The sequence below is a fragment of the Coffea arabica genome, chromosome 11c (assembly GCF_036785885.1).
Source record: "Coffea arabica cultivar ET-39 chromosome 11c, Coffea Arabica ET-39 HiFi, whole genome shotgun sequence".
Lineage (NCBI taxonomy): Eukaryota > Viridiplantae > Streptophyta > Magnoliopsida > Gentianales > Rubiaceae > Coffea > Coffea arabica.
Window position 1 is genome coordinate 12,764,409 of NC_092330.1, and position 11,206 is coordinate 12,775,614.

Genomic DNA, 11,206 nt, shown 5'->3' on the forward strand with positions numbered 1-11,206 from the left:
GATGGTGGAGGTAGCCCTTTGCTCAGTCCTAACGCCTCGTATGCATTTCTCCTTTTATAAGGAATTTGTGCCTGCAAAAATTCAGTCATTTCTTCAATCTGTTCCTCTTGTATACCTATACCATTAAGACAAAGTTCAAGAGAATCATTATCAAGATTTACTTGACTCATTTCTAATGCCAATTCATCACATATGTCAACCGAATAAACATGGTCGGTAAAAGAGGGATATTTCTCTACTTTACTCAAATCAAATTCTACTTCCTCTTCACCGATTTGAAACTTAAACTTACCTCGTTTGACGTCTATTATTGTACCTGCAGTGGCCAGAAATGGTTTACCAAGTATAATAGGTACATTTACATCTTCCTCCATATCTAAAACAACAAAATCGACAGGAATAATAAATTTCTGCACTTTAATGAGCACATTCTCCAATATGCCCATTGGATGTCTAATAGACCTGTCAGCCAATTGTAAAGAAATGTTAGTACGCTTCAACTCTTTCAACCCCAATTGCCTAGCCACAGTTAAAGGGATCAATGACACACTTGCACCAAGGTCACAAAGTGCTTTAGAAAATTCTACATTACCGATAGTGCAAGGAACTGTAAAACTCCCTGGATCTTTCAACTTGGGTGGCAATTTATTTTGTATGATTGCACTACATTCTTCTGTTAATGCAATTGTCTCACTGTCTACCAACTTCCTTTTTTTGGTCATTATCTCCTTGAGAAACTTCGCGTACGAAGGAATCTGCAAAATAGCATCCACAAAAGGAATGTTAATATGTAATTGTTTAAAAATGTTGACAAATTTCTCAAATTCTTTGTCATTTCTTGAAGGTTTCAGTCTTTGAGGAAATGGCACCGGTGGTGGAATTGGTGTTGCATCTTCCATTTGCAGTTCATTTTCCTCTATCTTTTCTTTCCCTTTTTCTTCCTTGCTTCCCTCTTTTAACTCACTCAATTTCTTATTCTCTCTTTTTTCAAACTCTCTTCCACTTCCAACTACTGGCGGCTCAACTAATTCCTTACCACTACGGAGGGTTATGGCCTTCACATGCTCCCTTGGGTTCACTTCAGTTTTGCTAGGTAAATCCCCTTGATTGCGATTATTAACCGCATTGGCAATTTGGCCTAATTGGACCTCAACATTCCTGTACATATTAGTGAGTTGGTCCATTCTTCCCTCAATTCTTTCAAACCGTTGAGTAGTGGCACTAGCTAACTTTTCAATTTTATCATTTGATGCATTGGCTAGCTTTTCGATTGCCAATTCCCAAGCTGGTTTGGACTCATGCAGTGGTTGCTTTTGTTGAAAACCTGGTGGATTAACTGGTCTTTGTTGGTTCCCTTGATCTTTCCATCCAAAATTCGGGTGATTACGCCATCCTGGATTATAAGTATTGGAGTATGGATTGTTTTGGGGTGGACGGTTGTAATTGTTGAGATATTGAACCTGTTCACTGCTAGAACACATAAAATCATCATGATCTCCGCCACAAATGGTACAACTTGCAACAACTACTCCTTGATTAGAACTAGATCCAACTTGCCTATTAAGCATCTTAACCACATTATCCATTTTTGCACTTAACATATTCAAGGTATCTACTTCAAGCATACCTGCGGTTCTCCTTGAATTACCTCGTTCGTTTGCCCATTGGTAGTTGTTAGCAGCCATTTCTTCGATCAATTGCTGAGCTTCCTCAGCTGTCTTTCCCATTAAAGCTCCTCCCGCTGCTGCATCTACATGTGTCTTTGTTGGATAGGTGAGACCATTGTAAAATGTTTGGACTACTAGCCAATCGGGTAGACCATGATGAGGGCATCTTCTTTGCAATTCCCGATAACGCTCCCAAGCTTCATACAATGTCTCTCCTTCCTGTTGAGAGAAACTTGTGATATCCATTCTCAATTTAGCAGTTTTTCCAGGTGGAAAGAATTTATTAAGAAAAGCCTTAGCTAATTCATCCCAAGTAGTAAAAGTATTTGGAGGATGAGATTGTAGCCAAACCTTAGCCTTGTCCCTTAGTGAAAATGGAAACAATCGAAGTTTAATCGCATCTTCACTAACACCATTAAACTTAATTGTATCACAAATTTCAAGAAATGTTGACAAGTGAGAATTTGGATCCTCAGTAGCATTACCTCCATATTGAGATTGTTGTACCATTTGAATCAGTGATGGTTTTATCTCAAAGTTATTAGCGTTTACCGTTGGTCTTACAATGCTAGTTTGAGATCCTTGTGCTCCCGGTAAAGCAAAATCTCGCAGAATTCTCCTATTCGATTCATTTTCTGCCATTTCTTCCTCAAATTGTAATTCTATCAAGATATCTTCTATTGGTTGCCAAACCTCTTGTTCCTCTTGATGTGATGTATTCCTCCTTTGTCTGCGTAATGTTCTTTCAATTTTCGGATCGAAATGTACGACTCCTCGATTTGATCGGTGCATACACTACAAACAAAAACAAGAGAAAATTTTTATACTTTTAATTCAACAACTTGAATAAAGATAATGAAATTTATCTAAATTAATAGAGATGATGAGGCCCTAATATTGCCGCTCCCCGGCAACGGCGCCAAAAACTTGACGGGTATTTTACATACGTACAAGTTAAAAAACCGATTTTACACCCGTTGGACTGCAAGTATACAGGTCGCAATTGTAGTGCAAGATGTGTATCGGGTCGATCCCACGAGGAGCAAATTAAACAATTACTAAGCCCTTGTTTTCTCTATTATTTAGACTTACAAATAAATTGAGCAGAGAAAGTATAATGCTGTAATCTACAAATCTGATATACAAATCTAGTTTAACAAATGCTTAATGCAAATAGAGAAATTTCACTTAAGGAAGATTCTAGGGATGTAGATTCCACTTATGGCATAAACAACACAAATGAATGGATTTACTTCTTGCTATTATTCTTGCTTAACCAGAGATTCATTTCCAAAGTTTCCAAGTCTCATTTTCATGATGAAATGGCCTAAAGCAATATAGATTTCCCTATTTTCATGGTGAAATACTACTACTACTCTGTTTTATTTCATGAAATGCTAAGTAATCCACCTAAGTGTATCTCTATTTTCATGAACATACAACTCAAGCTCTACTCATGTGTTTCCATTGTTATTACCAATTCTCATTGAACAATAACAACTATAACCAAACTATTGGTGATCAATCAATAGCAAGTAATCACAGCTACACAAGTAGACAAGTTAATACAAGATATAACAAGTGTAAATCACATTCAATTTATACTATTTAGCCATAAGTTTCATCTACTCCCTAGATAAAGGAGTTTAGCTACTCATGAATGATTTAACAATCCAACTCACAAGTTTATTAATGCAAAACCTCATAAAGTACAAGTATAAGAAAGATAAAAGAAAGCTTAGCCAATTGAAGGTGAAGCTCTCCAATTTCTGCTATGTTCTTGCACAATATGATTATAAGTGAAAAACTCCAAAGACAAAGTGCTTCTCCAAGAACTCCTAACTAGAGAGAAACTTGTTACAAAATGAAAAACTAGCTACGTATGGTAATACTAGGCTTCTCCCCTGCTTTCTGCATAAAATGTGGTCAAAATTCCATTCCTCTCACTTCATAATTTCCTCCACTCAGATTTTGTAAAAGAAGTCAAAGATATGATGTTTCCTTTTTGCCCACACTCATTTGGTCTTCTCTTTTGTTGCAGAAGCATGTGCCACCGATTTCTGTCCCTCAAAATAGCTGGAAAAGTTGTGAGAAAGGTAAAAAAAAACGGCTGTTGCACTTGCTGAGGAGAGAGACAGATCCGAGCCTCGGATCCGAGGGCTGAAAATGGATCCGAGCTCGGATCATGGGATCCGAGGACTTCCCATGATGGATCCGAGGTCGGATCGTCCTGACCTCGGATACACTCCGCCAGAAGTACAGACGAGGGGTCGGATCCCTCTTGTACACACGGATCCGAGGTCGGATCCGTGTTGAGCATTTTTCCAGTTTTTCACTTCTTCCCTTTTTCTATATTTTTGCTCCCAATTTCTTGTGTACTTTGTCCTCTGGATGACCCTGACATTTCTTTCAACTTGTGCATGAATTTCATACATCAATTACCTTCACAATTTCACAAAATTAACGCATTAATCCACTCATTTATCAATTTCTGAACCCTTAAACAATATTTAAGCAATTATCACCAAAAGAGTTCAAATATGGCTTTAATCTTCTCAAAACATACCAAAAATTCATGCCAAATTCGTACAAAATGTACGTTAAATATTCACTTATCAGTATTTTCTGGAAAACAGAAAACAAAGTGTAAGCTAGTAAAGATAGAATTTCATCATTCTGTGCTGCATGATGGAGATTCTGAATGCAGTTTTGGAGATATGGATTTCAGTTCTTTTGGTATGAATTGGTGCCTGAAAAGAAAGTTCTTGACATTTTGTAAAATAGCTCAGTTCACCGCACGGTCATGCTTTGTCTATAATATATATTTTTTAAGGAAGTGAGTTTGCAGTAAACGATTGGTAGACATTGGGTTTCAGAGTGCAAAAGTATATATATATTTGTTTCATCTCGTTTTGTGTTTTATAATTTCAAAGGACATCTTATCACCAACACAGTTTTTGAGAAAGATAGGAACACATTATTTGTTTTGTTTGGACACTGACCAAGCTCACATCTTGTGTTTCTTTGCAATCTTCCTTCTGTACTTTTTCCCACTATTGTATCTCTCTTGTGAATTAGTTTTTGTCCGCTTCTCTCCTATCATGAAGAGGAAGAGGATGATCAGATCTTGTGGTCCAGATAGGTTGAGGATTCTAAAATATGTACTCGATATAGTTTTGGGTATTTATCTTCTTAGCTCTTGTAACACTTCTTTTCTTTAAATTGCTTTGAGCAAAAATGTGAAAATCAATGACTTGCGCACCTGGTTTATTGCCAAAATCTTGAAATATAGCCATTTTAGTTTAGAAAGGCAATGGTGTAATTGAGGTAAAGCAGAAAATGCGATGGCAGTGAACGCTAGAAGGAAACAAATTTAGATCCTTGTGTTCCATTTATTACTTTTGTGGTTAATAGTTAGTTTACTTCCAGGACTCAAGTATGGTAGGGACTAAAATTAAAAGTACAAGATTCTTTTTGGCAGTTATGTGAGATTTCCTTCTCTAAAATGTTTCGCATGTTTTTATAAATTTTATGTATTCTATAATTTCCAGTACAGCCACTTTGGTGATTTTAAGAGTCTTCTCTTTTGAAGCAAAAAATACAGCTTTTTCATTTATCTCTGGTGGTGAATGTTTTTTATCTCTTACCCCTCCGACTGCGAAAGCTGGCTGCTGATTGCTTTTGTTTTCATGACAGGGTGATGTTGAACAGCTGCAACACAAGCTACAACTAATGGGATCCTCACAATAAGAACTTGAGTTTCTCCTGTTGCAAAAGGCTCTCTCGAGAAAATCTGCTCAAGAGTAAAACAAGCAAATTGTTCCGTTGAGCTGTCTTGATGGCTCACTGGAACTCTCTAGTAACGAATTGCGATTCTTGTTTGTATGCTTGGATAGTATTTATTTGCTTTTAGTTTGCATATTCTTGTTATAAACAAGAAATTCAGGTGAATGCGTTGGCTAGGAGTAAATTAACTCGTGGTTCTATGTTTTTTATTTCTTGGGTTAAAAACAAAAAAGTCTCCTGCAGTATATCTAATATATAAAAAAGCCTTCTGTGATTTCAAAACATGTAAAACGATACCTCATGTTTTGAACTAAATTGTAGACTAACAAAATTCATTAAATTTAACGGAATTTGATAAATTTAATGAAAATTTTAACGGAATTCAGTAAATTTAACAGAATAGGGTAAGTTTAATAGTTGAGATCGTTATTTTAGTTAAGTTTAATAAATTATGTTAATTTATAATTTAGTTCAAAATACGAGATATTATTTTGTATGCTTTGAAATTATCGTAAATATTTCTGTGTATTAAGTGTATCATGGGGTTTTTTTGTTTTTAATCCTTATTTCTTCTGTTTCTCGAGAAGCAAAATGATGCATGGGTCTTCATGTAATTTTCTTTTGTTTGTACATTCAAAACTATCTACCAACCTACCTACCTATCTACTTTATAACTAAAAGAGACCCCAAGAAAGAACTGCAATTTATGCAAAGATATGATACAAGAACTGCTGGAATGATGCAGTTTCCCTCTTCTGCGTTATGAATATGGAACGTTACAATAAGTCGAGATCCAAGTTTCGGCATTACTAAGCCATTTTGTGACGCGATAATGAAACTAATTCATTGTTTGGAATCCAAGTTTTTTGCCAAGTTTGTCTGCTACAAGTTTTTTAAAAATTTTATCTATAGTAATCTCAAAAACTTTCTCAAAGTTTTTAAACTATACACTTCAAAATATTCAAAAATCTATATATTTCAAAATTTTTTTAAAAAACTTCCACAGTAAGTTTCAGTAAAGTTTTAGACAAACGCCCAAAAAACTCACCTTCCAAACAGGCTTTAAATTTTATTGGAAACTAGTTTCATGGTTTCATAAGGACGTGGACAATTTATTTGTCTATAAATTCTCACTGAGTTTTTGCTAGCAATAGACACATAAATTATCTTGTGAGACTTTTTGAGAAAAATATTGGGAGGAAAACACCCAAAAATTTGAACAAGTAAATAATAAAAAAATCTCTTATTTCTCTTATTTAGGCGGGTTTTTCATAGTGAAAAATTAGAATTTTTTAAACCTATTTTTGTGAGGTGTGTTGGCAATAATTAGTACTAATATAATGAAGTTAATTCGACCTTAGAGGTTTTAATTAAGGGGGTTCACGTGGATCACTATTAGAAATCGATCGCTTGAGGGGTCTCTATAAGAAACGCTCCAACTTGTTCGTATGTTTTTTCAACATTTGAGGTAACATACATGAACACCCTCATAGTTACATGTGATTTATCAAGATGAAAATCTTCTGAGAAATAAAAAATTTTAATTTTGTACTGCTTTTATCTCTATGATTCCTTCCAAGTAAATGAATATATGTTGCAAGTGGTAATTAAGTAAGAGTAAATCTTATATACACGGACAGTGTATACACTATCACCATTTGATTCATGACATGTGTATAAAAATTGAATTTCAAATTCAAATTTTGCATAGTTGTCATTCATTCAACGCTGACAGTGTGTTGGGCTAAAATAATCACAAAGTAATAATAATTTCTCCAATTAATTCAACATGAAGATAACAAGAAACCTTGTTACCTCAATATTACATATATATAATGCGGTCTATTACAAATTTTCATTATATTGGCATAGAAGACAAAATCTTCAAATCTACAAAGTGTTTTTTTTTTTTTTTTGTAAGTCCGAAGTTATGAATCCATGACCTCCTATTTACAATCACTCATATTTTACTACCTAATCCAACCCTCCAATCTCGACAAATCTTCAAAGTTGACAATCGTGAAATTGGCAGCAACAAAAAAATAAGGTTGGATTGAGGCGTGCAATGACATTCTTTTAAAATGATTCGTGCCCTTGCAAGATTTTTTAATTCCAATGCAGAAAGTCCCAGCGCATCATCTCCAATATATAATAATCCAACTCAAGGTTGTTGCTTCTCTTTAATTCGCATAATCAAGAGGGATAGAACTTTCTCTCAACATTTTACATCGACCAACTGACTATTTCCTTCTAATACTGGAATTATGTAGAAGTAGAGAATATAATATAAGAATCCCATAAAAAAATGGAGTTAGAAAGATAGTTACAATATTATATACTTGAAACGTACTTTTTTCAGCCTCTATTTATGGGTAGAAGAAGATAGGAGTTATAAATCTAGAATTTATGTCTAAGTCATTAGTGAAAATAAGTTATAAATATAATGGTCAAATTAATTTTTATGGCTGTCATATTAATACAAATATATAGCCATTATGATCTTTACATGCCCAAATACACTGTAGAACGGTTCTTGCAAATTGTAACGTGTGTAATTTAGTACAATATTTATAATTATGAATTTAAATTCCATAATTGTAAAGATATATAACTCCTTCGTTAAAAGGATTAGAACTCTTAAAATGTAACTCCCATAATTTCCAAAATAAATTTTAGACAAGTTATAACCCATTCAAAATTTGGTTAATACCATTTATATTTTATTTAAATACACAAGTGTTTTGAAATTTTAATGCACAATAATTTAAGTTAGATTTTTTTAATGTAATAAGTTACCTTACGTTTTTGAATTTTATGATTTAAGGACATGGCATGTAATGTCTTTAGCCATAGCGGGTTGCAGCACGACAAGTGACTACATCAAATGTTCTCGATAATGTTGTCTATTCTCTCAAGCAACTAAAACGTTGTCTCAGTCCACCTGCACACAAACCCAAACCATTGAGTGAAAGATGAGAATAGTAATTAGGATTTGTAATTTTACCAATTCTTGTTTTCCTTTTTCTCCTCATCCAAAAATGGACTTCAGAAAGAAAGATTGGAGAAAAATTCGCAACGAAATCCCATCTTATTGAAAAGAGTAGACATCTTAAAACTTGCAACTTTTTTGACGCTTGAAAACATGATAATTCTTGTACTTGCAGGGCGAGCATGTGTGCATTTTTTTTTTTTTTTTTTTTTTTTTACTAGTCAGAGAAGGTGAGATTTAAGAATTTGGGCTGGGGGAGGCGAATTATGTGCTGTTACATTTCTACTCTAAATATATTTATATTAGCAGAGCAATTACATACACATTTGCCGCGCAAGCTTATTCAGAAAATAGATATAGGATCTTCTCTCAAAAGGGAACCAAGGATGACAATGTGAGAAGCCTTCGAACAAGACCCGAACTGAATCATCCTAGATCTTGAGAAAACTCAAGAAAACTTTGTAAAAATAAAACGGAATTTGATTAATAATGAGCATAGACTAAGATAAAAAGGAAAAAGAATACCCCTAAAATCACAAAACGAGTGAAAAAGTCAGCAATGGAACTGCCTTGGATCTGGTGTCGAATTGGAGTTCCGTCGAACTAGATGCAAAGCTGGATTGAGGGAGAGTTCCAAAAGTTTGCCACATCGATCGGGCCCTAGTCTGTGTTTTTAAATTCGGACCAGATCGATCGGCCTGATCGATTGAACCTGAAATCGGTCAAGTGTCCGATCCGAATTGTTCATCAGAACTGGGAGATCAAAAACCCGGTCAACTCCGGTCAAAAATCGGGTTTGACCGGGAAAAACCGGAAAACCGGTCCAACCCAGAACCTTTTGTAAAAAAAGTCTAAACTTTTTCAATATTATGTTTTGACCCCCTAAATTGTTAAAACTTATTAATATACCTCAAATATTTCATACTTTACAAATATTGTTCTAAAATTTGATGTTATTTTTCAATTAAATCCATAATTTTAATTCTAAACTTATTAATGTTTATTAAATAATATAAATTGTTACTTGATTGTTCTAATTTCTTTGTATTTTCTTGTTAAATATATTTGAAACATCAAATATATATGAATATACCTATATTAATATCAAAATGTTATTGGATATTTTACATATAATATTTTAATTTTTAAATAATTTTTATTTATGACATCACCCGGTTCAACCCCTATCGAACTCGATTGAATCCATTGACCCCTGATCCCTGAACTCGACCGAGTCAATACTTGGTCCGGTTCGTCCGGTTCTGAAAACATAGCCCTAGTAAGCTCAGTGGCCACCAAGATGGGTCTTAAGACCCTGCTTGGACTGTAGGTAGGGGTTCAAATCCCACCGGTAACAAAAAAAATCTTAGGGTTGTGCCAAAGCACTCCCTTGGTCTAGTAAGATTTGTGTACCTACTAGTCCCTAATACAAAGTCTCTTTAGACTTCCCTCTCCAGTAGTCTAGGATAGATAAGTTATACAATTGTCGTCTCGAAAAAAAAAAAAAAAAAAGAAGATCAGGCCCTAGTGGCTACGAATCAGGAGCTGGTTCATTACAGAAGAAAATTGAGCGAAAGTCCTTCATACGCCTTAGGACAAGATTGGTCCAAAAAACATTATGACATTCTTGATCTAAACGTCGTACATGTTTGAAGTATTTTAGGAAGATAACCAATAATCACATGATCGTTCTGATTGTGGAAGATCTCTCCATCTCTCTTAAACCTCAATATTCTGCTAAAGAGATACTTTCATATAAAACACTGCATAAGCTCTCTGTTTTAAAACTCGGACCGGACCGGCCGGTCGAACCGGGAACCGGCCAGGTAGCCGGTCCGAGTCATATTAAAAAACCGGAAATTTAAAACCCGGTCAAAGCCGGTCAAAAACCGGGTTTGACCGGGAAAAAATCGGTTTTTCCAGTTCAACAGTAATTTTTAAAAAAAAAATTCAAACTTTTTAATATTATGTTTTGACCCCCTAAATTGTTAAAACTTATTGATGTACCTCAAATATTTGATACTTTATAAGTATTGTCCTAAAATTTGATGTTATTTTTCAATTTAATTCATAATTTTAATTCTAAACTTGTTAATATTTATTAAATAATATAAATTGCTACTTGATTGTTCTAATTTCTTTGTATTTTCTTGTTAAATATATTTGAAACATCAAATATATATGAATATACCTTTATTAATATCAATATATTATTAGATATTATATATATAATATTTTAATTTTTAAATAATTTTTATTTATGACGTCATCCAGTTCGACCCCTATCGACCCCCGGTCGAACCCATTGACCCCTGACCCCTGACCTCGGCCGAGTCACTATCCGGTCCGATTCTGAAAACATAGGCCTCAAGAGTCAAGAGTCAAGGCAGATGGGGAAGTGGGGCCCAGGCAAAGTTGCTACCAGCGAATGCCGCCAACCGACTACCCCCTGAAAAGGTAACGTCCTTCTCGAAAAAAACCGCGGCCATCTAATCGAATAAAACCGTTATTTGAACGCAGTTATTGAACGAAACTCATGGTCTGCCTTCTTTTTTTCCTTTTTCTGTCATAAGGGAAATTTCATTTTCCCTTATGCTTCTCCAAATCTATATAAGTGTGCAGTGTTTCCATTTGATCCAATGATGACTCAATTTCGATTGATTCCCATAGTCCAATTGGGCTACCTCCCCTTAAAATTGACTGGAGTAGAAGTTGGAGTAAAGTAAATATAGATGTTGTTGATTGACCGAAAAAAAGGATAAAA

The 11,206-nt window shown here is 34.6% G+C and overlaps 1 long non-coding RNA gene and 1 other non-coding gene across 2 annotated transcripts; both read left to right on the forward strand.

Moving 5' to 3' along the window:
• Positions 1–1,815: 1,815 nt before the first annotated feature.
• LOC140020789 (small nucleolar RNA R71) lies at positions 1,816–1,922 on the forward strand. The gene has a single exon (XR_011824759.1). It is a non-coding gene; the product is annotated as a small nucleolar RNA R71 (small nucleolar RNA).
• A 2,369-nt stretch (positions 1,923–4,291) lies between these two features.
• Positions 4,292–5,727, forward strand: LOC140016960 (uncharacterized). Its single transcript, XR_011823245.1, has 2 exons — positions 4,292–4,847; positions 5,364–5,727. It is a non-coding gene; the product is annotated as an uncharacterized lncRNA (long non-coding RNA).
• The last annotated feature ends 5,479 nt before the right edge of the window (positions 5,728–11,206 follow it).